Source organism: Rhinopithecus bieti, unplaced genomic scaffold (genome assembly GCF_001698545.2).
Source record: "Rhinopithecus bieti isolate Rb0 unplaced genomic scaffold, ASM169854v2 scaffold_47418, whole genome shotgun sequence".
Lineage (NCBI taxonomy): Eukaryota > Metazoa > Chordata > Mammalia > Primates > Cercopithecidae > Rhinopithecus > Rhinopithecus bieti.
In genome coordinates this window covers 2,448,004-2,475,737 of record NW_016819951.1, presented here as the reverse complement: position 1 = coordinate 2,475,737, position 27,734 = coordinate 2,448,004, and the positions used below count along the sequence as shown (strand labels likewise).

The window sequence follows — 27,734 nt, the reverse complement described above, 5'->3', positions numbered from 1 at the left end:
TCTGTCTCAAAAAAAAAAAAAAAAGAAGAAGAAGAAGAAGGAGAAGGGGAAGGGGAAGGGGAAGGGGAAGGGGAAGGGGAAGAAGAAAATTTCAGCCGGGTATGGTGGCTCATGCCTGTAATCCCAGTACTTCGGGAGGCCAGGGTGGGCAGATTGCTTGAACTCAGGAGTTCAAAACTAGTTTGGGCAACATAACTAACTCCATCTGTACAAAAAATACAAAAATTAGCCAGGCTTGGTGACATGCACCTGTGGTCCCAGCTACTCGGGAGGCTGAGGTGGGAGGATCGCTTGAGCCCAGAAGGGAGAGTTTGCAGTGGTTAATGTCATGGACATGCTCAATGACAGGCAGCAAGTGCAGTGGTTAATGTCATGTACTCTGGCATCATGTGTCTATTCATGGGGGAGGCATATCTGTGACATCCTGAGTTTAAACTCCCTCTTTCCTTTAATTCTGAATATTGTTGTACACATTGATGCTCTTAGTCCATAGTAGTTAATAAGGTGCTTCTGTACATTAGGGGCCAGATGACTTTTATGGGCTGGACTTGGGACAAAGCACCACTTCTAGAGGGATATTTCAGGAGTACACTAGCACTCATGCTGGAAGAGAACCTGTAAGAAAACTAGGTAGGAACTGCCCCTGTGGGTCAAGCGTTTCAGAGGAGAGTGCATGCTGCTGTCTGGGTTGTTGTTCAAGCAAGGGCCCCTGAACCTGTTTGGCTTCTTTGGTGAGAGTGCAGAGGGGCACACCTTGCCCTCACAAAACAACCACCTGTGCCAGGTGTGGTGATGTGGAAATGCCGAAACTGATACTGGGGAACCTGGGAAGCCTTCAACATGGCTGTGGTCTACCTTGGGCAACCAGCTCCTGCTAGGAAAAGCCTAAATGCATGAAGCAGGACTGTAGGCTTGCTCCAGATCATTATTCTTGGAGGTGCCCTTGACCATATCTGTGATTTTAGTAATCAGCCAACATGGACCACCACACCCCCTTTTTTTAAAATCAGCAATCTGAAGACAGGCTTGGCAAATTAAAATAGTATTGGCCATCTTGTCTCTTTTGGTGTGTATATAAATATGGTAATAATGAAAAGACAGAAAATGTGGAAAAGCAAGTAGGGCTTATGAGGTGCTCTGTCGTAGAGACCATACACAGCCTCAGCTCCCTTTTCTGCAGAGGTGGGAAGGAGGAGGAGGAAGAGGAGGAGGAGGATAGCAACTCAACTCTTAAGAGCTCACCCTTAGCCGGGCATGGTGGCATGGGCCTGTGGTTCTAGCTACTCAGGAGGCTGGGGCAAGAAGATCACTTGAGCCCGGAGTTTAAGGTTACAGTGAGCCATGATCATGCCACTGCAGCCCAGCCTGGACAAAAGAGCAAGACCCTCTCTCTAAAAGAAACAATAAAGAACTCACCAAATAGAAAGCACTGATTTTTTGTGTGTGTATTAGCTCATTTAACACTCACAACAACTGATACTGTTATTTATTACCACTTCAATAAATAAGGAAATGGAGGTATAAGTAGGTTAAACAATTTGGCTAAACTTGAGTAGTTTATTAGTAGTGGAGTGATCAGATCTATGTAGTCTGGCCCCAGAAACCATATTTTTCTGTCTTCATTCATTCATTCAATTAAAACATCATTGCATTCCTATTAAGAGTCAGGGCCTCTGATGAGTGCTGCATTATCAGTAAAATGCTTAGCAAATATACCTTCCTGTGGCCTAAAATCCTAAGTCTTAAGGATTTTTTCATTTGTATGTGTGTAGTATGTGTTGTGTTTATTCGTTTATTTATTACCCTCATCCTGTTTGTGATGGTATGTGTTGTGTTTAATTTAAAGGTAATGTGTCTGGTGATACTTTGTAAGACAGTAAGACATAATATTTCTAAAAGATGTCAGGGACCTTGGAGAGACTGAGCATGCTTGAAATCCCTTGATATTACTTATTACTCTTTCCCAAAGTAGTATAAAAAGCAATTTGGAGCAGGGCATCGTGGCTTATGCTTCTAATCCCAGCACTTTGGGAGGCTGAGACGTGCAGATCACTTGAGCCCAGGAGTTCAAGACCAGCCTGGACAACATGGTGAAACCCCATCTCTACAAAAAAATAAAAAAAATTAGCCAGGTGCAGTGCTTGTAGTCCCAGCTACTTGAGACTCTGAGGTGGGAGGATCACTTGAACCCAGGAGGTATAGGTTGCAGTGAGCTGAGATTGCGCTGCTGCACTCCTGCCTGGGCGGCAGGGCAAGACACTGTCTCAAAAAAAAAAAAAAAGAAGCAATTTGGAGCCAATGAGGTGGCTCACTCCTGTAATCTCAACACTTTGGGAGGCCCAGTAAGAGGATCACTTGAGGGCAGGAGTTCAAGATCAGCATGGGCAACATAGCAAGACCCTGTGTCTACAAAAAATTTTAAAAATAGCCAAGTAAGGCAGTGTGTGCCTGTAATCCTAGCTGCTCAGGAGGCAGAGGTGGGAGGATCACTTGAGCCCAGGAGTTTGAGGCTGCAGTGAGCCATCAACATGCCACTGCACTCCCACCTGGGTGACAGAGCAAGACCTGCCTCTAAAAAGAAAAACAAATAATACAGGCATCAAGAAGTCCTGCAATAAATAAACCTATTTGATTTGGTTCAACCTAATATTTTCCAAAGTTACTGTATGTGAAATTCTTTTTTAAAGCAATACTTATTAATGGACTGCTGACCACACTTTTGAAAATGCTGTTCAATGACTGGGTGCTGTGGCTCACACCTGTAATCAAATCACTTTGGGAGGCCAAGGCGGGTGGATCACGAGGTTAGGAGATCAAGACCATCCTGGCCAATGTGGCGAAACCCCATCTCTACTAAAAATACAAAAATTAGCCGGGTGTGGTGGCAGGTGCCTGTAGTCCCAGCTATTCGGAAGGCTGAGGCAGGAGAATTGCTTGAATCCAGGAGGCGGAGGTTGCAGTGAGCCTAGATGGCACCACTGCACTCCAGCCTGGGTGACAGAGCAAGACTCCGTCTCAAATAAAAATAAATAAATAAATAATAATAAAAGGAGTACATCCAAAGACCAGGCATGGTACTTTGGGAGGCTGAGGGCAGGTGGATTGCTTGAGCCCAGGAGTTTGAGACCAGCCTGGGCAACATGGTGAAATCCTGTTCCTACAAACCATAAAAAAAATTAGCCAGGCATGATGGTGCGTGCCTTTAGTCCCAGTTACTCAGGCTGAGGTGGGATGATCACTTGAGCCCAGGAGTTTGAGGCTGCAGAGAACCATGATTGTGCCACTGCATTCCAGCCTGAGCAACAGAGCAAGACCCTGTCTGTCTTAAAATAAAAAAAAAAAGAGTACATCTTGTCATCCAGGACTCTGCCAACCATAGGGATCTATTCTTGGGAAGATTTTATTGAAATAGGAAAAGATATCTATAAAAACATTTTACATTATTATTTCTAATAGTAAGAAACTGGAAACTGCCCAAATATACTTGAATAGGAATTCCTTATATAAATTACAAATCATTCATATGATAGGATATTGTACAGCCATTAACAAGAATAGGCTAACCTTCCTTAACTAACATGAAACAGTCTAACATTGTTCAATGTTAAAAGAAGGTACAGAACAGTGAATATAGTATTATTGTTTTTAACTTTATTATTTGCTTATGTATATGAAATGTACTCCTAGGAAGAAATATAAAAATACAGCATAGTATAAATGTTTATTATTTCTGAGAGTGAGTTTGGAAAGTATAACTTAGATTGCTTTCTAAGTTATACTTTTCCAATTTTTTAACAGGTAGCTTGAATTAGTTTTAAATCAGAAAAATAAAGAAAAAAAATCAGTATATTCATTAAAATTGACCTCTTGAAAGCTGTATCAAAATAATAAAAATGGCTGGTCATGGTAGATGACACCTGTAATCCTGGCATTTTGGGAGGCTGAGGCAGGTGAATCACTTGAGCCTAGGAGTTTGAGACCACCCCGGGCAATATAGTGAGACCCTATCTCTACAAAAAATTTAAAAACTAGCTGGGTGTGGTAGTACATGCCTGTGGTCCTAGCTACTTGAGATGGCGAGGCAGGAGGACCACTTGAATCCATGAGGTCAAGGCTGCAGTGAACCATGATTGTGCCACTGTATTCCAGGCTGGATAACAGAGTGAGAACTTGTTTCAAAAAAAAAAAAAAAAAAAGAGAGAGAGAGAGAGAGAATAAAAGCATTTTGCTCATCACTTTTCATCCATTACAAAACATTTGGGCATTTTTCTCACTGGATAAAACTCAGTGAATGTTGAAAATTTCGAATTGCCTTATCTAGAACAGCAAAAGGCTTGCTACTAAAGACAACTGGCAGTTTCTTCCTATTGTAAAGGTAATACTTAGTAATTGTAGAAAATTTAGAAAATGCAGAAAAGCACAACAAATCAAAAAGATCCGTAATCTCAATATTACAGCATAAATTGTATTATTTTGACATTTTTCTTTTGTGCATACATTTTTGTTTGGTTGAGATCAATTGCTTGGTTGAGATCAGTTTTGTTACACTTTTAGCATTTTATATATTTCAGCTACTTTGACCTCTTGTCCACTCTTCATCCTCATGCCATATGTTCTTCTGTTTTAAGAATCAGTATGCAGCCTGGGGAAAGAGCATAGGAAGGCCTTGAAAATTCACATTTTAATTTCATTAAATATAAACTAGCACAGTGAGACTGGGACCAGGTTTCCTTTATGTAGGAATCTCTAGGACCTAGATGTTAGGTAAAAGGTTATTGAATGGGTAGATGAAGGAGTGAATGATTAAAGAATCAAAAAATAGGCTGGGTTCAGTGGTTCATGCCTGTAATCCAAGAACTTTGGAAGGCTAAGGCAGGTGGATCACTTGAGGCCAGGAGTACGAGACAAGCCTGGCCAACATGGTGACACCCCATATCTACTAAAAATACAAAAATTAGCCAGGCGTGGTAGCCTGCACCTGTAGTCCCAGCTACTTGGGAGGTTGAAGCAGGAGAATTGCTTGAACTGGGGAAGCAGTGGTTGCAGTGAGCTGAGATGGTGCCACTGCACTCCAGCCTGGGTGACAGAGCGAGACTCCATTTCAAAAATAAAATAAAATAATAAAGAATCAACAAATAGATGGCAGAATGGAGGCATTTTAGAATGTGAAATCAACAAGACTTAGCCATCTCCCCTGCTTAACATCTTAGCCAGCCCCCTGCCAGCTACAGAGGAGGTGCATAATGGAGTGGTGGGGAGTCTGGCCTTAGCTCTATCCTGGGCATCGTACTTATATTTTTAAGACTTTGTTTCATCAATTTTAAAGTGGGAATAATAACAGTTTCTACCTCAGTGGATGAGTTAACATATATGCAAACTATATAAAAGAGTGTCTGACAGACTCCGTTTTGCTATTTATATTTTTGCTATTATTACCACTGCTATTGTGTAGCAAGCCCCTTCATAGGACATGCAAGCCCTGGCTTATCACTCTAGGCTCTTTCCACACTCCCACTGTGGTCATACTGAAATAACTCCTCCTTCCCTGATGATGCATCCTTGTCTTTCTCAAGCCTCCATGCCTTTTTGATATACTTGTCCTTCTACTGAACGCCTTCCCATCTCCCTTTATTTTCATTTGGCAAATTTCCACTCATCCTTTTGAATTCAGCTTGAGTCTCTGCCCCTTAAGAAATTCTTTTTTTTTTTCGTTGTCTACCACCACCATTTCCTATAGGGGGTTAAATTCTTTCAACCTCCAAAACATCCTTTAAATAATTCTTCTAATTGTTTCTATTACGTTGAATTTTTCCTTTATGCATCAGTCACTCCCTGCAATTACACTAACTCGTAAGATCAGGGTTCATCTTTATCTCCCAAACACTGGCACAGAACCTGGCATGCACTATAGGCCCTCAGTAAATATTTGTCAAGTGAGCAAAATAAGTGTAGTTTACACGAGTAACTAAACTAGTTACTAGTGTAACTAGTAACTTGTGAAAAGTTCAAGCCAAATTAAAAATCAATTCTGAGGAACAACCATAAAATTAGACATTTTCAGCTTTCAATCTTACTCTGTTTTCTCTCCCTAAGGTGGAGCTACTGTTTCTTTTCTTTTTTTTTTTTTTGAGAAGGAGTCTTGCTCTGTCGCCCAGGCTGGAGTGTAGTGGCCGGATCTCAGCTCACTGCAAGCTCCGCCTCCTGGGTTTACGCCATTCTCCTGCCTCAGCCTCCTGAGTAGCTGGGACCACAGGCGCCCGCCACCTCGCCCGGCTAGTTTTTTGTATTTTTTAGTAGAGACGGGGTTTCACCGTGTTCGCCAGGATGGTCTTGATCTCCTGACCTCGTGATCCGCCCGTCTCAGCCTCCCAAAGTGCTGGGATTACAGGCTTGAGCCACCGCGCCCGGCATGCTACTGTTTCTAAATTCAATTTCCAGAGTTGATACTATACTTATAACCTTGAAATTTAATATGCTGAACCTATCAGAATACAATTTTAGCAGTGCATGATCAGATTTAAAAGCACAGGAGTCTCAGCATATCTGTTATAACCTCTGCTGCCATCCTTGCTCTAAGTGTCTTTTGGAGACATTTAGGAAAATCACTGTAAAGTCAGTTGCAATGATAGGTTGACATACTTCTCTGCTGTTAGATTCAAACATTTTTTCTTAGAGTTCCAAAGAAATAAGTCATCAACTTTTGATTGCCTCCAGGAGAGAGGGACATTGAGCATATACTACATTAAGGGAATTCAGTTAATCATGAAACCTCATTCTAGCCAAGTCTTCTGGTATATGCTCCCATCCCAACCATTCAGCCAAACTGCCCTGAATATAGTTGGCTTTCCTTCTTTCTGTTTCCTAGAGCTAAAATTACCATGTAGGCAGCACCAAAGAAGGAATGGAAGAAAAATTCGAAAAATGAATTCCCAAAAGTCAATAACGAGCTTCTGAATAATCAAAATGTGACTGTTTCTGAGAAGGGTTCTCCTAAAACTTAGGAAGATATTTTGATGCTTTTGTAGCATTCTAGCTGCCTGTTTATGGCAAAGAGACTTTTTTAAAGCACATATTCATGGAAAGACCCATTACTATCCATATTTATAATGCCTTGAGAAAAGAGGATTAGTCACAGCACAATTTAACTGAACAGAACATGAAGCATATTTTTCTGCAACCGGTCCATTACTGTCAGCATCACATTTATGGTTCTTGTCCTAGAATTATTCCATGTAGTTCAGCAGCCAACAATTTTAGTAGTACTAAGAACTAAAATACATTCAGAGTATCTGCTAACCTGGCTGAGTTTTAGCATTTGGGATTTCAGAGTGTTTGCATATGTGAAAGTGTGTGTGTGTGTGTGTGTACACGCATATGAGTATATGTGTTTTAATCCTCAACTCATTTCAAGATTTAGAAATAATTTAAAGGATCAGTAGCAGAAATCGAATGTTGTAAGCTGTAAGTTCTGTATTAAGACTTGTGAATGGGCTGGGTGCAGTGGCTTATGCCTATAGTCCCAGCACTTTGGGAGGCCAAGGCTGGTGGATCACCTGAGGCCAGGAGTTCGAGACCAGCCTGGCCAACATGTTGAAACCTAGAAATACAAAATTTAGCCATCTCTACTAAAACAATAAATTAGTTGAGCATGGTGATGCACGCCTGTAGTTCCAGCTACTCAGGAGGCTGAAACAGGAGAATCACTTGAACCCAGGTGGCAGAGGTTGCAGTTAGCCAAGATCATACCCCTACACTCCAGCCTGGGCAAACAGAGCGAGATTCTGTCTCAAATAAATAAATAAAATAGAAGACTTGTGAATGTACCTCTTATGATAACTAATCATCAGAAGACTGATATTGATAAAGTCAAGTCACTACACTAAACGTCAGAGCTGGTTTGAAGACTAGCCAGTCCACAAGGAAGAAGAAATCTATTACTTTATTTTATTTTATTTTTTGAGACGATGTCTCACTCTGTCACCCAGACTTGAGTACAGTGGCACAATCTCTGCTCACTGCAACCTCTGCCTCCCAGATTCAAGCAATTCTCCTGCCTCAGCCTCCTGAGCAGCTGGGATTACAGGCGCCCACCACCATGCCCAGCTAATTTTTTTGTACTTTTGGTAGATATGGGGTTTCACCATGTTGGCCGGGCTGGTCTTGAACTCCTGACCTCTGGTGATCCACCCACCTTGGCCTCCCAAAGTGCTGGGATTACAGGCCTGAGCCACTGTGCCCAGCCTATTACTGTATTTTAAAGGACTATTGAAAGTTTTATAATGAATATTTCACCTGTCTCTATTTCATGTGGTTTTCCACATGTTTTTCTGACATTCAAATTATGTTTGTCTTAAACTGTGAGCATTCAGATATATACTGCCTTGTGCATTTGTGAAAATCAAAGTTTTCATAATAATAGCTCGTTATACTTGTCATCTTTAATCCCACGTCCTCAGGGCCTTTTCATCGTGCTGTGTTTTTTGGCTGTCACCTCCCTGAGAGGGTAAAGGAGAAGATCATTTTCCTCCTTTTCATAAATAAAAAACTGAGGCCCAAAGATGTACAAGGACATAGTCCTAAAGCAGAGGACAAGGAAAATGCCCTGCAGCTTGGCACTAGCCAGGGTAAATGTACTAAGGCTGACTTATTTGTTCACTGGTATATCGCCAGCCCAAGTAAACACTCTATGTGTGGAATACATCAAGACAAGCTACTAAAAATCCAGTTGGAAGACCTGTATTTCATAATGGTGTGATTTAATATGAATTATCCTAAAACATTTAAGCCTACTACTGATATTTTTGGTACACCATCGCCTCAGAAATGAGCTACAATAATTGCATTACAGCTAAATTGTGACTCAGAAAAAGTCATATAAAAATACTATGATAAATGCTTGAAAGGAAAGTGGAGGAGGCAGATGGTCTATTCAGCTGAAAATATAAAATTTTATAAGCTAGGAATTTGAGTACCAGTGAATGAAAACGTTTCATAATATATTTTTTCAGTTTTGTAAAATAAATCAAATTTCTTTGTATGTTTCCTGCTTTTGAAAATGCTTGGTTGGGGCTGGGCACGGTGGCTCATACCTGTAATCCCAGCACTTTGAGAGGCCATGGTGGGCGGATCATGAGGTCAAGAGAGCAAGACCATCCTGGCCAACATGGTGAAACCCTGTCTCTGCTAAAAATACAAAAATTAGGCGGGCATGGTGGTGGGCGCCTGTAGTCCCAGCTACTCAGGAGGCTGAGGCAGGAAAATTGCTTGAACCTAGGAGGTGGAGGTTGCAGTGAGCCGAGATCCCACCACTGCACTACAGCCTGGCGACAGAGCGAGACTCCGTCTAAAAAAAAAAAAAAGAAGAAGAAAATGCTTGGTTGATCTCCTTAAAGACACAAATCATGTATTTTAAAAGAAATATGGCAAAGAAACTTGCAAAACCAAACTTATCCATACCAACTATTTCTGTCCATCTTTCTACCTATTTACCTGTTCATCCGTCATCTCTCTGTCGTCTATTTTTTTCACCCACAGTAGAAGCAGATGTCATTTTCCTTCCTGCAGTGCTTCACATGCTTAAGGGGCCTAAGGAGGAGGTTTGAAGGGCTATCTTTTTATTTTTTAAAGAAGAAATTGAGTGAACTGAAGACTTCCATTTCATAATTAAGTCGGCCTAAGATGAATGCTATTTTGGGGAACCTTTGCAAGGTCGATTTATTAAGAAATAGACTGAGAGAGCTGGGTTTGGTGACATGCACCTGTAGTCCTGGCTACGCTGTAGCCCAAGGCAGGAGGATTGCTTGAGCCTGCAGGTTGAGGCTACAGTGAGCTATGATCATGCCACTGCACTCCAGCCTGGGTGACAGCAAGAACCTGTCTCTAAAAAGAAATAAATAAAATAAATAAATAAGAAAGAAAGAAAAGAAAAAGAAATAGATAAAGATATCCATTTCAGGGAAACTTGTTAAATGAGTCACAAATGGTTACAATTTTAAATTTATAAAGAATACATGAGGTTGGGCACGGCAGTTCATGCCTGTAATCCCAGCACTTTGGGAGGTGGGCAGATCACTTTAGGCCAGGAGTTCAAGACCAGGCTGGCCAACATGGCAAAACCCTGTCTCTACTAAAATACAAAATTAGCCAAGTGTGGTGGTACGCAGTCCCAGCTACTTGGGAGGCTGAGGCACGAGAATTGCTTGAGCCGAGATCATGCCACTGCACTCCAGCCTAAGCGACAGAGCGAGACCCTGTCTCAAAACAAACAAACAAAAAAGAGTACAGTTTACTCTTGGTTGAAGTGAAGTCACTAGTTCATGGGTGTTGGACACCAGCCAGGATTGTTTATACACCCCTTGGAGAGACAGTCCATAGTTTGGCTTGATGCATGACATGGGGGAAGTGGGTATCAGAAGTAGGGGATTCCTAACTGTTCAGCTTTAAATCTCAGCTCCATCACCTACAGGCTGGGTGGCTTTAAGCAACAGCCTATTCTGTCTTCCCAAGCTTCAGTCTCCCCACCTGTGAAGCGGGAGGGTGATAACATTACCTTCTCACAGGACTCATGAATTAATATATATCCAAAGCTCTTGGAACAGATAATAAGCACTTAATAAATGTTTCTTGTTTTTGTAGTTATTGATGATATTATTCTAAAATTCCCAAGAGGACTATGTTGTAAAATGTTCTCATCTGCCAGGCATGGTGGCTCACACCTGTAATCCCAACACTTTGGAGGCCGAGGCGGGTGGATCACCTGAAATCAGGAGTTCAAGACCAACCTGACCAACATGGAGAAACCTCATCTCTCCTAAAAATACAAAAATTAGCTGGGTGTGGTGGCGCATGCCTGTAATCCCAGCTACTCACGAGGCTGAGGCAGGAGAATTGCTTGAACCCGGGAGGCAGGAGAATTGTTTTTTGTTTGTTTGTTTTATATTATAACATAAAAGAAGAATGTTGGTGAAAATATTTTAAACATGGTATTACCCTAGAGATGGGTAAACCCTATCTCTACTAAAAATACAAAAATTAGCCAGGCGTGGTGGCAGGTGCCTGTAATCCCAGCTGCTTGGGAGGCTGAGGCAGGAGAATCACATGAACCTGGGAGGCAAAGGTTGCCACCGCACTCCAGCCTGGGCGAAAGGCTGTCCCTCTCAAAAAAAAAAAAAGAAAAAAAAATAGTAATAAATGAGCAGTTCAATTAGATGGATGATATAATCCTGAAAATAAAAGTATCTCTACATATTTATTCATGCAAAACAGCCAGATAGGATACCTACTTTACCAGGCCTTCTTTAGTCAAAGGCTTAATTTTAACTTCATGACCATAATTTTCTTCCTCCTGATTCATCCTTTCTTCCTCTAAAATCATTGATTATCTTGTAAGCACCTTGCATTTTTTCTTTTTTCTAAATAGAGAAAAAATAGTTTTCCATCAGAACGCCCTGCTGCTACTAATTCAAATTGTCATTGTACATTGGTGCCAGGGTGCGTTTAAGCAATTAGAATGCTGTAATTAAAGTCTGCTGTGTATGTAATCTTATAATGCGGAAGGGTAAGTACAGAAGTTGAGAGCTTGGTTCCAAGTGTTTGTTTAATACTGGTTATTCATCTGTTCTCCAGTTGTCTCCCTGTATATGTATTAGATGTGGGTGCCCTGGAACCTCCATGCCTATTGGCAGAGCCTGACCTATTTAGGCTGCCCGCCTGTCTTGCATCGCCTAACAATTTAGCCATAGATCACCACACCTCTCATTTCCAGGGCAGTCTCATCAGCACTCACTCCTTCACTTTGAAAATGTGTTGGCACAAAAGTTTGTAAGAAGGATTCAGGTATTGGCAGAACGGTGGAGCCAGTCTCTCGTATTTGACCTTGTGACAGTCTCATTCTTCCTGGGCTTAGAGGGAATGAGGTAGAGCCTCAAGACTGCAGAATAGGAGAAAAGTAAAAATAAGAATTGGGAGGAAAGCTCATAGTCCTGATGATATGTTTTGCAGCATCTTCTGGTAGAACATTGTCATCAAAAGCTTTAGTTTTTTAAAAGGTATAGATTAATTCACTTAAAAATATGTATTAGGCCAGGCACAGTGGCTCACGCCTGTAATCCCAGCACTTTGGGAGGCCAAGGCAGGAGGATCACTTGAGACCACAAGTGTGAGACCAGCTTGACCAACATGATGAAACCCCGTCTCTACTAAAAGTACAAAAATTAGCCAGGTGTGGCGGTGCATGCCAGTAATTCCAGCTACCTAGGAGGCTGAGGCACGAGAATCGCTTGAACCCGGGAGTATATATATATATATATACACACATACACATATATATATATATACACACACACACACATATATATGTATTAAATATTTTCTATGTGCTAGGCACTATATAGGCGCTGGGTGTGCAATGGTGAGTTAAAGATATCTCTGCTCATGTGGAGGTTAGAGTTTTATGAAATTAATAACCATAGTTCACCAATTGTGTTTAGTATACAGTCTTTATTCAAATTGCTCTGATAGCTAATGTTATTTCTAGTCTTTCCCACCCTTTTCTGGTCCCAGAGCCAATTCAGGGTCACACATTGCATTTAGTGGGCATAATTCTAAAGTCCCCTTTACAATCAGGAGCAGGCCAGTCTTCCTTTGGCTTTTATTACACTGGTATTTTTGAAGAGTATAGGGCAGCTGTCTTGCAGAAGATCTCTCAATTTGTGATATATGGATTTCTCTAACTCACTGGTTCCAAACACACGTCATGTTGGACTTGAAGCAGAAACATCTGGAAACTTGTTGAAAACACGGAGACCTACACCCTGTCCTGTCTCTTTCTGTCCTATTAATACTTTGATGGGCCTGGGGCTCTGTATTCTTTATTAGTTCTCCAGGTATCTGCAATACACCAAAGTTTGAGAATCACTAGTCTAATAATTTTCTCATGGCAGGAACACTCTGTAGATGATGAAATGGTCTCAGTTGCATCTCACAAAGAGGTATGCGATGTCAGTCTGCCTTGTTTGAGTTAAGGTGGTATCTGCCAGGTTATTCTGAAGTCACTTTTTCCTTTGTAATTAAGTTTTCTGGAATTGACATTTTGAGGCTACTCAACCATCCTGTTTCTTTCTTTTTTTCTTTTCTTTTCTTTTTTTTTTTTTTTTTTTTTTTTTTTTTGAGACAGAGTCTCGCTATCTCCCAGGCTGGAGTGCAGTGGCACGATCTCGGCTCACTGCAAGCTCCACCTCCCAGGTTCATGCCATTCTCCTGTCTCAGCCTCCCGAGTAGCTGGGACTACATGCGCCCCAGCACGCCCGGCTAATTTTTTGTATTTTTAGTAGAGACGGGGTTTCACTGTGTTAGCCAGGATGGTCTCGATCTCCTGACCTCGTGATCCACCCGCCTCGGCTTCCCAAAGTGCTGGGATTACAGGCATGAGCCACCACGCCTGGCCTACCACCCTGTTTCTTAACAGTCTTTGACCCAATGATCTCGGCCTCCAGTGGTGATCTTGCCTAAGTCAGTTAGTACTATGGTCATTGCAAAAGGTAAGTTTCTAATTGAATCACCTTCAACATTTATTAGTTAGCATTCATATGTAAAGAATAATTTTTCCTTCTTCTGCATCTTTATTTTTTAAAAATATTTTTCAGGCCCGGGGTGCGGTGGCTCAAGCCTGTAAATCCCAGCACTTTGGGACGGCTGAGATGGGTGGATCACGAGGTCAGGAGATGGGAAGACCATCCTGGCTAACCCGGTGAAACCCCGTCATTCTGTATAAAAAATACAAAAAATTATGCCGGAGCGAGGGTGGGGGCACCTGTAAGTCCCAGTACTCGGGAGGCTCGAGGCAGGAGAGAATGTAAAAACCCGGGAAACGGAGCTTGCAGTGAGCTGAGGATCGGCCACTGCACTCCACCTGCACAGAGCACTGCGTCTCAAAAAATATATGATATATATATATATTTCAGGCAGGCCACAGTGCTCATGCTTGTGATCCAGCACTTTGGAGGCCAACGGGGTGGATCACCTGAGGTCAGGGGAGTTCAAGACCAGCCTGGCCAAGTGGGCAAAACCTCATCTCTACTAAAAATACGAAAATTAGCAGGCAGTCGGTGGCGGTGCCTGTGAATCCCAGCTGCTTGAGGCTGAGCAGGAGAATCATGTGAACCTGGGGAGGCAGAGGTTGCAGTGAGCCAAGATTGTGCCACTGCCACTCCAGCCTGGGCAAAGGCTGCTCCATCTCAAAAAAAAAAAAAAAAAAAATTTTCCTCTCTGTCATTCATTCTGATGGCTCCCACCTTGCCCAGCAGAATCCTCTTTAAGTCAGATCCTATGTTCTTATGGCTTGTCCTCATCACTTTTGAGCTTTTTTTTTTTTTTTTTTTTTGGATGACAGGGTCTTCACTCTGGTCACCCAGTGGTTGGAGCAGTGGTGCAGTCACAGCTCACTGTAGCCTCAACTTCCCAGGCTCAAATGATTCCTCCCTCATCAGCCTCCCGATCAGCCTCCCGAGTAGCTGGAACTACAGGTGCATGCCATCAAGTCTGGATTTAAAAAAAATTTTTTTTTTGTAGCAAGAGGGTCTCACTATGTTGCCCAGGCTGGTCTAGAACTACTGCGCTCAAGCAATCCTCCCACCTAGGCCTCCCAAAGTGCTGGGTTTACAGGTATGAACCACTATGCCTGGCCTCCCTTCTTTATTTTATGACACTGCACAAACCATACCTGGGCTGGTACCTGGGGAAAGTATGGTCTGGCTAGTTTTCTCTCCTTTCTCATTTTCATATCTGTATATTTGTATTATCCTCCCACGGCTAAGCATTAATTCACATGTGACAAACTTTCTGTCTCTCCGTTTGTTCCTATCTTCATTGTGATCAAGTTTCTGAGAAGCGGTCTGCCCAGATACTTTGGTCATAATGCTCATGTCTTTGAAACTGTGATATACACCCACAAAAATACCTGTATTTGTTTGTTTTTTTGTAATGCTTTTTACTTTTTCAAAGCATCTTTATGTTTCGTTTTTGTTTGTCCTCAAAACTCCATGAAGTATTACATAGATATTATTTATTTTCCTGCTACTTTTGTAGAAAATAAATCCAGAAGAGTAAATGATGTTTTGACATCTAACACCTCTTTGTGTGTAGTGTCATAAACTTGCATATCTACAATTGCTGTCTAGGTAAACAGTTCTCATAGATGGTGAAACCTGGGCTATGTCCTCACAGTTCAAAAACCTGGGGTCCCTTACTCTGAACTGAAAATCAGGGTAAATCAAATCTATAGTGAATCAAGAAACACAAGAGGCATTCCCTTTTTAAAAAGAAAGATATAAATACCCCCACCAACTTTTTACTTCATTACTCTTTCAGTTGCTATTCTACAAATATTGAACACCTGCTGTGTGCCAGGGATTGTTCTAGCTTCTGGAGCTACAACTGTGGCAGAAACAGATAACAATTCATGCCCTTAAGAACTATACCTACTAGGCCGGGGTGACACCAGGTAGGGCATCAGACACTAAAGAAAATAAATAATATGTATAATGTATTAGGAGATGTAAACAGAGTCACCAAATACAGTTGTGCAGATTGCTCACTGCCCAACTCTGTGTCCAGTAATGCCAATGGAGGTCTTGGATCTAAGCGATTAAGAATGGGGTTGCCACTTTGGGAGGCCGAGATGGGCAGATCACTTGAGGCCAGGAGTTCGAGACCAGCCTGGCCAACATGGCAAAACCCCGTCTCTAAAAATACAAAAATTAGGCCAGGCGCAGTGGCTCACGCCTGTAATCCTAGCACTTTGGGAGGCTGAGATGGGCGGATCACGAGGTCAGGAGATCAAGACTATCCTGGCTAACACGGTGAAACCCCGTCTTTACTAAAAATACAAAAACAAAATTAGCTGGGTGTAGTGGTAGGTGCCTGTAGTCCCAGCTACTCGGGAGGCTGAGGCAGGAGAATGGCGTGAACCTGGGAGGCGGAGCTTGCAGCGAGCCGAGATCGTGCCACTGCACTCCAGCCTGGGCGACACAGTGAGACTCTGTCTCAAAAAAAAAAAAAACAAAAAACAAACAAACAAACAAATTAGCAGGGTGTGGTGGGGTGTGCTGTAATCCCAGGTACTCAGGAGGCTGAGACATGAGAATCATTTGAACCTAGGAGGCAGAGGTTGCAGTGAGCCAAGATCACGCCACTGCACTGCAGCCTGGGCAACAGAGGGAGACTGTCTCAAAACAAACAAACAAACAAACAAAAGGAATGGGGTTGCCATTCAGTCAGATGGAAAAGGATACAAGTAAGATCAGGAGTTGTTTCTTAACTTTCTATTAAAGAATAAAACACATATTGAAAAGTGCATGTAAGCTGGGTACAGTGGCTCATGTCTGCAATCTTAGCACTTTGGGAGGCCAAGGCGGGTGAATTGCTTAAGCCCAGGAGTTCAAGACCAGCCTGGGCAACATAACAAGATCCTGTCTCTACAAAACATAAAAATGAAAAATTAGCCAGGCATGGTGGCACACAACTTTAGTCCCAGCTATTTGGAAGGCTAAGGTGGGAAGATCACTTAAGCCCAGGAGTTCAAAGATGCAGTGAGCCATAATAGTACCACTGCACTCCAGCCTGGGTGACAGAAAAAGACCCTGTCTAAAAAAAAAAAAAAGTGTATATAACTAGCATCAACATCAAGGAAACAGAAGATTACTGGTACCCGAGAAGCCCCTCACATTTTCTCTTCCAGTTCTTATTCTGTCTGCTACCATTGCTTTTTTATTTTATTTATTTATTTGAAACGGAGTCTCGCTCTGTCGCCCAGGTTGGAGTGCAGTGGCATGATCTCGGCTCACTGCAACCTCCACCTCCTGGGTTCAAGCAATTCTCCTGTCTCAGCCTCCTGAGTAGCTGGGACTACAGCTGTCTGCCACCACGCCTGGCTAATTTTTTTATTTTTAGTAGAGACGGAGTTTCACCATTTTGGTCAGGCTGGTCTCGAACTCCTGACCTCAGGTGATCAGGCGTGAGCCACCGCACCCGGCCTACTATTGCTTTTAACAGCATTTCGTAGTTGTGGCTGACTTTGAACTTTGTATGACAGGGGTCATACAGTATGTATTCTTTTGTCGTCTGGCTGTTTTTACTCAAATTATGTTTTTGAGATTCATCCGTATTCTCGTATGTAGCTGTGCCCAGCTTGTTCATTTTCACTGCTGAATAGTAGTATATAGTATGAATATACCAGGCTTCATTTACTTGTTAACAGGCATTTGTGGACCAGGCGCGGTGGTTCACGCCTATAATCCCAGCACTTTGGGAGGCTGAGGCGGGCGGATCACCTGAGGTCAGGAGTTTGAGACCAGCCTCACCAACACGGAGAAACCCCAGCTCTACTAAAAATACAAAATTAGCCAGGCGCAGTTGCACATGCCTGTAATCCCAGCTACTAGGGAGGGTGAGGCAGGAGAATCGCTTGAACCTGGGAGGTGGAGGTTGTGATGAGCCGAGATCATGCCATTGCACTCCAGCCTGGACAACAAGTGCGAAACTCCGTCTCTAAATAAATAAATAAATAAATAAATAAATAAATAAATAAAATAGACATTTGTGTACCTTGCAGTATTTGATTATTACAAATAGCACTGCCTTAAAGATCGTAGTGCCTGTCTTTGCGTGGACATATGTAAACATGTCTGCTAGGTGTATACTTAGGAGAAAATTGCTGAGCCATAGTGTATATGTATGTTAAGCTTTAGTAGACTCTATCAAAAAGTCGATCCAAACTAACTTATAAGCCAGGCATGGTGGTTCATGCCTGTAATCCTAGCATTTTGGGAGGCTGAGGTGGGTGAATCACTTGAGGCCAGGAGTTCAAGAGTAGCCTAGCCAACATGGAGTTCAAGAGTAGCCTAGCCAACATGGTGAAACCCCGTCTCTACTAAAAATACAAAAATTAGCTGGGCATGGTGGCGGGCACCTGAAATCCCAGCTACTCAAGACGCTGAGGCATGAGAATGGCTTGAACCCGGGAGACAGAGATTGCAGTAAGCCAGTATCGTGCCACTGCACTCCAGCCTGGGTGACAGAGTGAGACTCTGTTTTAAAAAAATAAAAATAGGGCAGGTGCGGTGGCTCATGCCTGTAATCCCAGCACTTTGGGAAGCCAAGGCGGGCTGATCAAAAGGTTAAGAGTTCGAGACCAGCCTGGCCAACATAGTGAAACCCCGTCTTTACTCAAAATACAAAAATTAGCCAGGCATGGTAGCACACGCCTGTAGTCCCAGCTATTCGGGAGGTGAGGCAGGAGAATTGCTTGATCCCAGGAGGCGGAGGTGTGGTGAGCCAAGATTGCGCCACTGCACTCCAGCCTGGGCAACAGAGGGAGACTCCGTCTCAAATAAATAAATAAATAAAATGAAAATTTTAAAATGTCTGCTTTCAAAGAAAACAAAAACAATACCAACTTATAGTCCACCAGCCATGTATGAAAGGTATGCAGTAAGACATAATGTCTGTTTCATGTAATGCAACCAGATATACCATGCACATTGCAAAGAACTACATGAAAATATTATTTGGAGACAATTTTACTGTAAGCCTAGAAAATGGAAATAAATTAGTTAAAATTTGTTAACATTATTAGCTTCGGTGAGACATTGATTACAAGTTAAATACACTAAAAGTAGTAATAATCCTGCATGATAATAATCAGATAATAGATGAAAGAAAAGCATTTGCTAAATGTGGATAGCAAAATGTAAACTACTAAATAGTAATCCTCACATAGAATGTGTGTGATATTTGTAGGTATATTACAAAACTTTATGATCACAATAAAGCGATTTCATTAGCCAGGCATGGTGACCCGTGCCTGTAGTCCCAGCTACTCAGGAGGCTGAGGCCAAAGGATCTCTTGAGCACATGAGTTTGATGTTACAGTAAGCAGTGATTGTACCACTCCACTTTAGCCTGGGTGACCTCATTACTAAAACAAATAAAAAATAAAATTATTTCAATAGAAATGTGCTATGGTTGCAAAGAGAAAGACAAATTATTATTTCTTTTTTTAAACTTGACAAGATTAATTTAAAATTTCTTTGAAAATAAGAGAATGTCAAAGATTCACATGGAAAATTAAAGCATTTATCCTATCAGATATTGACACATTGTAATGAACAGTGATTAAATGTTATGGAACTATATAAAACTTGAACAGTCACCCAGAGCAAAGGAGAGAATCTAAAAATAGATATAATTATATGAATTTAAGAAGCAACATGGCAACCATGAGTGTGGAGAATAACATTAAGAGAGTGTTTGGATGCTAGGCTTCGTGACAAATGCTTTACATTCATCCTTTATTGAATGCTCTTAAACCAGGGGTCCCCAATCCCTGGGCACTACCAGTCCATGGCCTGTTAGGAACCGGGCCACACAGCAGGAGATGAGCAGCGGGTGGGTGAGTGAGCGAAGCTTCATCTATGTTTACAGCCGCTCCCAATCACTCTCATCACTGCCTGAGCTCTGCCTCCTGTCAGATCAGCTGCAGCATGAGATTCTAATAGGAGCATGAACCCCATTGTGAACTGCACATGCAAGGAATCTAGGTTGCATGCTCCTTATGAGAATCTAATGCCAGATGATCCGTCGCTGTCTCCCATCACCCCCAGGTGGGACGGTCTAGTTGCAGGAAAACAAGCTCAGGGCTCCCACTGATTATAATTATGGTGAATTGTATAATTATTTCATTATATATTACAATGTAATCATAACAGAAGTAAAGAGTACAGTAAATGTAATGCGCTTGAATTATCCCCAAACCATCCCCCAACCCTGGTCTGTGGGAAAATTGCCTTCCACAAAACTGGTCCCTGGTGCCAAAAAGGCTGGGGACTGCTGCTTCAAATGACTTAGTAAAGTTAATAATATTATCTTCCATTTTGCTGATGAGGAGCTGAGTTTCGGAAAAAATAACTTGCTCATGGCCCCATGATTCTTCCAGTGGGGTGATAGGTCGCAGTTCAATCAGACTTCACAGTCTAGGAGAAGGGCATGTCAAAGGAGAACAGATTGAAGGACACAATTTGTACCTAGTAGATAAGACAAAGGGTTAATAATATCAGTAATGTATACACAACTCAGATCAAACATAGGTTCTCAAATAGGTAAGTAAACAAAGGCTCATTTCACATATGGGTAATAGCAAATAATATGCATTTGCAAGGGAAATACTCAAATTGGTTGGTAATTTTAAAATTGCTCAAACCAGTAAAGATGATACTGAAAAAAAAAATTGCAAATTGAAATTGTTTTTCAGGATTATTTTACATTTTTTTAACTAGCAAAATAATTGTATTGATTTAATATAGTTTATAGAAATATATACATTTCCCTGGCCGGGCGTGGTGGCTCACTCCTGTAATCCCAGCACTTTGGGAGACTGAGGCGTACGGATCACGAGGTCAAGAGATCGAGACCATCCTGGCTAACATGGTGAAACTCCATCTCTACTAAAAATACAAAAAATTAGCCGGACGTGGTGGCGGGCACCTGTAGTCCCAGCTACTCAGGAGACTGAGGCAGGATAATGGTGTGAACCCAGGAGGTGGAGCTTGCAGTGAGCAGAGATAGTGCCACTGGACTCCAGCCTGGACAACAAGCGAGACTCTGTCTCAAAACACACACACACACACACACACACACACACACACACACACACACACAAATATATACATTTCCCTAACATGAAAAAATTAGTGAAAATGTTTGATTTTGCTATCTTGTTCTGGAAGATGATTACATGAGTGGCGAACACATGTCAAAATGTATTGAGCTGTACACTGAGACTTGTGCATTTTACTGTATGTACCTCAATAAAAAAAAAAAAAGTAAATAATGTACTGGCTGGGCGCAGTGACTCACACCTGTAACCCCAGCACTTTGAGAAGCTGAGGGAGGAGGACTGCTTGAGCCCAAGCAAGGCTGGAGTTCAAGACCAACCTGGGCAACATGGCAAAACCCCATCTTTATAAAAAATACAAAAATTATGGCCAGGCACAATGGCTCACACCTGTAATCCCAGCACTTTGGGAGCCTGAGGTGGGCAGATCACTTGAGGTCAGGAGTTCGAGACCAGCGTGGCCAACATAGCAAAACCCTGTCTCTACTAAAAATACAAAAAAATAGCCTGGCATGGTGGCACGCACCTATAGTCCCAGTTATTAGGGAGGCTGAGGCAGGAGAATTGCTTGAACCCAGGAGGCAGAGGCTGCAGTGAGCTGAGATCGCACCATTGCACTTCAGCCTGGGTGACAGAGTGAGACTCCATTTCAAAAACAAAAACAAAAATTAGCCACACATGGTGATACACACCTGTCGTCCTGGCTACTCAGGAGGCTGAGGTGGGAGAATTGCTTGAGCCTGGGAGGTCAAGACTGCCATGAGCCGGGATAGTACCACTGCATTCCAGCCTGGGCGACAGACAGAGACTCTGTCTCAAGAAGAAAAAAAAAAAAAAAAGCCAATCCTAAACCTACTAAAATACAGTAAGTGATGAAATTAGGGTTATTTATAAGTAAGAAAATAAAGGTAGAAATAACGAGATGCTGCCAAGATTAAGGTTAGTATAAAACATTTAGCATGGTTAGTATAAAGCATTTAGCCCACAAATTTATAATTCAACTTCTCTTAAGAGCCAAAGTAAAAAGGGAGTTACAATCACTTACATAACTCAGAGTGGTCATTAAGGTAAAAAAGAAAGGAGCTGCTCAGAAGAGGCACAGTCAATACTGAAATGGAAAATCAGAAACTTCTCCCATGGGTCCTCCCAGTGGGATATCATATTGTATAATAAACAGTGTTCTCAACAACACATTGGAGGTACTAAAATAATGAGCTCTGAGGGTTGTTACTTATATTGTTTTTCAACATAAGCCAGTGGAGTAATGCCAGAACACAGTTCCAAAAAGGCAATTTTACCTGGATAAGCCCTTATGCTTTATGTAGGTTTCTGATTAGCCTAACCCAAGAACAAAACTTAGAGAATCTAGAGAAGTGGTTCTTAACTAGGGGCCATTCTGAGGACATCTGGCAATGTCTACAGATGTTTTTAGTTGGCACAGCTAGGGGTAGGCTGCTATTGGCACCTAGTGAGTAGAAGCCAGGGATGCTGCCTAGCACCCTACAGTGCACAGAGCAGCCTCACAATAAAGAATTCTCTCACTCCAAATATCAGTTGTGCTGAGGTTGCAAAACCCTGATCTAGAAGGATGAATGGGCATTATATCACTGAGACCATCCTCCATAAAGATTACCTCTAACAACTAGCTTGGACAAAAAAGGAGAAAATAGTGCACCCAAAGGATGTGAGTAGGAGTGGGGTGCAAATGTAGCAGCTATGGCCTGGCTTTCTAAGGGGCATATAGGCATTAGCACAGAGGAATATGTTTCTATGGCTTAGGAAAAATCGCCTTGTAGGATAGTAGCAGGTCTTCAGTGTTGGCATGGCCCCTCCACCACCAGCCTAATTGTATAAAAACCTGTGTGGGTCGCCAGGCGCCACGGCTCACGTCTGTAATCCCAGCACTTTGGGAGGCCAAGGCAGGCGAATCACTTAAAAGTCAGGAGTTTGAGACCAGCCTAGCCAACATGGTGAAACCCCATCTCTACTAAAAATACAAAAATTAGCCGGGCGTGATAGCATGTGCTTGTAATCCCAGTTACTCAGGAGGCTGAAGTGAGAGGATCACTTGAACCCGGGTGGTGGAGGTTGCAGTGAGCTGAAATTGTACTCCAGCCTAGGAGACAGAGTGAGATTCCATCTCAAAAACAAACAAACAAACAAACAAAAACAGTGTGGATTTCTCTGACCCAGCATATTCCTCCCTCCATGTAGATCTGTCCTCAGGAGAAATGAGATGTGAGTTAAACTCCAGGCAGCTACATGCACTCACACATTTGTGTCCTTATCACATCTGTTCTTTGCACTGTTTGTTGGCTTGGCAGTAAATCAAAGTGAGAACATCCAAGACAGCATCCAAATAGTCCCCCTACTCCCCAACCTTTTACTTTTTTTTAAGGACAGGTCTCACTGTGTCACCCAGGCTGTAGTACAGTGGTGCAATCACAGCTCACAGAAGTCTCGAATTCCTTGGCTCAAGCGATCCTCCCACCTCAGTCTTCTGAGTAGCTGGGACTACAGGTGTGAGCCAGAGCACCCTGCTTGAGTATCATTCTTGTCTATTTTTGAACTGTGAAAGCTTTGAAGTCTGGCCCTGCTCAGCAGTGGATACAGTTGACTACCAATGTCAAGTAGCTCCCTTCCATCTGTGGCCACTGATTCCCTCTAGGTCACATCTTCCCAACTTTGCCCCCAGAGAGAGAGAGAGAGAGAAAGCTTTCTTCCCTTTGGTCCAATTCAGAAAATCCTTGAGTGGGTCCTTGGAGCAGGTTCCATCCTTCCTCAAAAAATGATGATGTGTTTCTACTAGAGCCAGTAGGGAAAGAAGTAATTATCCAAAAGAATGGAATTGTCTGCTCAAAAAAAGAGAAGGATACTTGCCAGTCAAAACAGATATCCACCACTCCAGGAATATATGTCCATATTTTTCTTTTGGTGAACTTTTTTTTTAAGAGATGGGGTCTTGCTCTGCCACCCAAGCTGGAGTGCAGTGGCACAATCACAGCTCACTGCAGCCTTGAACTCCTGGGCTCAAGTGATCCTCCCCATTCCACCTCCTGAGTAGCTAGCACTACAGGCACATATCACTCACTGGACCTAGCTTCAAACTTTTATTATGAAACAATTTCAAACTTACAGAAGAGTTGAATAGTACCAAAAGATGTCAGTGTGTCTGCCAAGCCAAATTTACCAGTTTTTAACATTTGGCCCCATTTGCACTTTCTCCTTTCATATGTAAATTTTTTGACCCACTTGAGAGTAAGTTACAGACATCATACCTGTTTATCCCTAAATATTTCATTGTATATTTCCTAAGATCATGGACATCCTAGGCCGGGTGCGGTGGCTCATGCCTGTAATCCCAGCACTTTGGGAGGCCGAGGCGGGAGAATCATGAGGTCAGGAGATCGAGACCATCCTGGCTAACATGGTGAAACCCCATCTCTACTAAAAATACAAAAAATTAGCCAGGTGTGGTGGCACGTGCCTGTAACCCCAGCTACTTGGGAGGCTGAGGCAGGACAATCGCTTGGACCCGGGAGGCAGAGGTTGTAATGAGCCCGAGATTGTACCACTGCACTCCATCCTGGGTGACAGAGTGAGACTCCTTCTCAAAAAAAAAAAAAAAAGATCAAGGACATCCCTTATATAACCCTATTACAATGATCACATTCAGAAAATTTAACATTGAACCTCTACTATTTATTGCCTAATATTCCATCCAGTTGTCCCAATAATGTCCTTGTAATATTTCCTCCTGATCTGGGATAGCATGCTGCACTTAATTGTCATGATTCTTCAGTCTCCTTTACGTTGGAACCTCTTTTTTCGTATTCATCATATTGACATTTTGGAAGAGTATAAGCCAGATGTTTTATAGAATATCCCTCAGATTGGATCTGTCTCATGGTTCCTCATGACTGGATCTAGTAATGCATTTTTGACAGGAATGCTACACCATGGTGTGCTGAGGCCAGCTTGTATCATCTCATGAAAGCTAATTCTCACATCTCTTTCCAACTCTGTGTTCTATGATGTTATATTGGTAGCTTGAAATCAGCCATGGTGGGAGTATTTACACTGCCGACATCAACTAATGCTACAAATCAGACCTTTCCCAACCCCCAATTTCCAGTTGTGAAACATTTTCGTTTCACAGGATAGGTGGGGTTGTGTCCTTCTCCATGCATACCTTACGATCAGGAGGCTCATGAAGCTAATCTACCCCACTATGGGCAATATCTCATCACAGGATTAAGATGGTATGTGTCAGCTTCCCCTTGGAAGAGTTACTGTTTTCCCTTTTGTGATTAATAAGTAATCTATGGAGAGTTATTTGTGATTATGTAAATATCCTGTCCTTTTTCTCATCAAACTTTCACTCAAAAGTTGTGGGTTTTGGCTGGGCGCAGTGGCTTACACCTGTAATCCCAGCACTTTGGGAGGCTGAGGCAGGTGGATCACCTGAGGTCAGGAGTTTGAGACCAGCCTGGCCAATATGGTGAAACCTCATCTCTACTAAAAAATACAAAAATTAGCCAGGCATGGTAGCCGGCACCTGTAATCCCAGGTACTTGGGAGGCTGAGGCAGGAGAATGCGGCTTGAACCCGGAGAGGACGATGGCGGTAGGGTTGTGGTTAATTGCTCTCAAGATGCGTGGCACTGGCACTACCAGTCCTGGGCGACCAATATGAGACTCTGTCTTAAAAAAAAAAAAAAAAAAAAAAGTTGTGAGTTTTTTTGTTTTGTTTTGTTTTTGAGACAGGGTCTTGCTCTGTTGCCCAGGTTGAAGTGCAGTGGCATGATAATGACACACTGCAGCTTTGACATCCCAGGCTTAAGCCATCCTCCCACCTCAGCCTCCCTAGTAGTGGGAATATAGACACGAGCCACCACACCCGGCTAATTTTTGCTATTTTGTAGAGCAGGGTTTCACTATGCTACCCAGGCTGATCTCAAACTCCTGAGCTCAAGCAGTGACCCCACCTCAGCCTCCCGAAGTGCTGGGATTATGTGTGTGAGCCACTGAGCCAGACTTCAGTAGTTTTTATTTATTGAAGATTATTGCCTGAATTAGTACTAGGAGAGGTACAATGGTAATTTTCTTTCTTTTTCATTTCTTCTACATTTATTTGTTGGTGCTCTACAAGTTAATTTTAAAGACTTATACTTAAAATAGATAATTAGTAGTAGGCTTGGAAACAAACTGAGGTGTCCCAGTAGTTTCTCAAGTATGTCTAAATCGTAAGTGTTTGTGACCACAGTATTAATATTCATTGATGTAGTGCAGGTAATTTTCCATGAAGTACTGATCCATATGGGAAGAGCAGAACCAGTCTTAAGAAATATTTTCCCACTCTTCTTTGAGAGTGTGTGTTGATAACATACAGTCCCAGCAACAGTGGAGGTAGCATTTGGATTCATTTTTCCACAGCCTCACCTGTTTCCAGTTTTTACCAAAAACATACCTTTGGAGGATTCCTGATGAGACATTTGCACTGGAGTCATAAAAAGTTAACTAGTGCATGGTAGAGCGGAAAGAGCACTGGACAGGGAGTCCAGAGTTACCATGTTCGAGGAGATTGGACATTACACTTCATCTTCCTGATCCTCATTGCCTCTCAACATCTGCAAAAAAAAAAAAAAAAAAAAAAAAAAAAGAATCATATTTTCACTAATTTCCCTTTCAAGCCCCAAAACTGTCTTTGATTCTGTTCTCCTACTTGGCAATCAAAACCTATAATCACCTCATTAGCCTGGTGTCCTGTTCAACTGAGCCAAGAAGCCAAGAACAAAAATGAAATGTGCTGTGTGGCACCTGAACCCAGTGACCTACTGATTGAATTTATAATCCAGCTAAATTAGCCATGAGGGTGTGGCACCAGGACTTGATACTGTTCATATTACCTTTGTGCATTCAGCCACATCATCTGACTCACTTCTCTGGTTCTCTTTGTTTATCCATGACAGTCATGGAAACCCACTGAAGGATTCTGTTACCTCTCTCTTTGAGGAGATCCTTCTCTCAAGTGTTGGCTTGCCCGGTACCTATAAGGTTATCTCTGCTGCCATGGTTGAGAGTAAAAGAAATGTTCCATCCTGGGCAGACAGCACTTCCAAAACAGCTTTTACACTTCAGGCTTGAAATCCTGGAGTTCTTTGTAAGTCTTAATTAAATTTCACCAGATGAAATTGCAGAGAACTAGACAAATAATGTTACACCGGATTGTTGTATTGTTTAGTAAACACCGTGAATGAGTCAAAGAACGTTGACAGTCAGTATTAGGACTCAAAATTTGTTGCCTGGGATTTCCAGGACAGTGATTGTTCAATGGAAGGTGAGGTAGGGGCTGAGGGTTTTAAAAGAATATGGGCCTTTGCCAAAGCATGCATTCTCTTCTCTTCCTGGAACAAGATTTTGCTAGAGCCCACTCCTTCACTGCACCGTCACCCTCCTCCACCAGAACTGTATTGGGGCCACTTGTGTAGGTGGAAAAGTCCACAGGTGAGTTGGATATTTGCTCCCCATTCTTCTGGAGCTGTCTGAGCCTGGTACTTGTCTTGCTCAGTTCCTCATTTCAGCATTTTTAATACTTCATAACCCTTATAAAGTAGAAAATTATTTGGCTGCCTCCCTAAGAATATCTGCTGTAGGTTTTTCTGTCTGCTGAACTTCCATTTACTAAATTGAAAAGTTGGTGTCTGAAATATTTTTCAGGTGACTTGTGTAAGGTTCTGATAAGGCAAAGGGGGATCGTGGGATGTCAGAGGAGTTGGCAGTAATTTTCAATTTACTTTATTCATCTTTAGTGTTTTTAACATCTTAATTTTTTCTTCTCTAAGATTCTAAGACACATTTGACTTTACCTTTGCGTTCCTGCCTAATTTCAAACCCAATGATGTTTTTGAGTTCTCCTGTTAGTCCTCTTCCCTTGCCGTGAGTTTCTTTTTCTTTGAACTAAGGAATGTAGCCTTTCTAAAATTTAATCTTGATCAACACCCACCTCACCTGTTGGATGAACTGCCTCATCATCTTTCACCAGATTGGAAAACCACTGTCTCCTG

At 42.2% G+C, this 27,734-nt stretch overlaps 1 protein-coding gene across 1 annotated transcript in view; it reads left to right on the top strand.

The window, feature by feature from the left end:
- FRMD4B (FERM domain containing 4B) overlaps positions 1–27,734 on the top strand; it is a 216,262-nt gene that overhangs the window by 106,536 nt on the left and 81,992 nt on the right.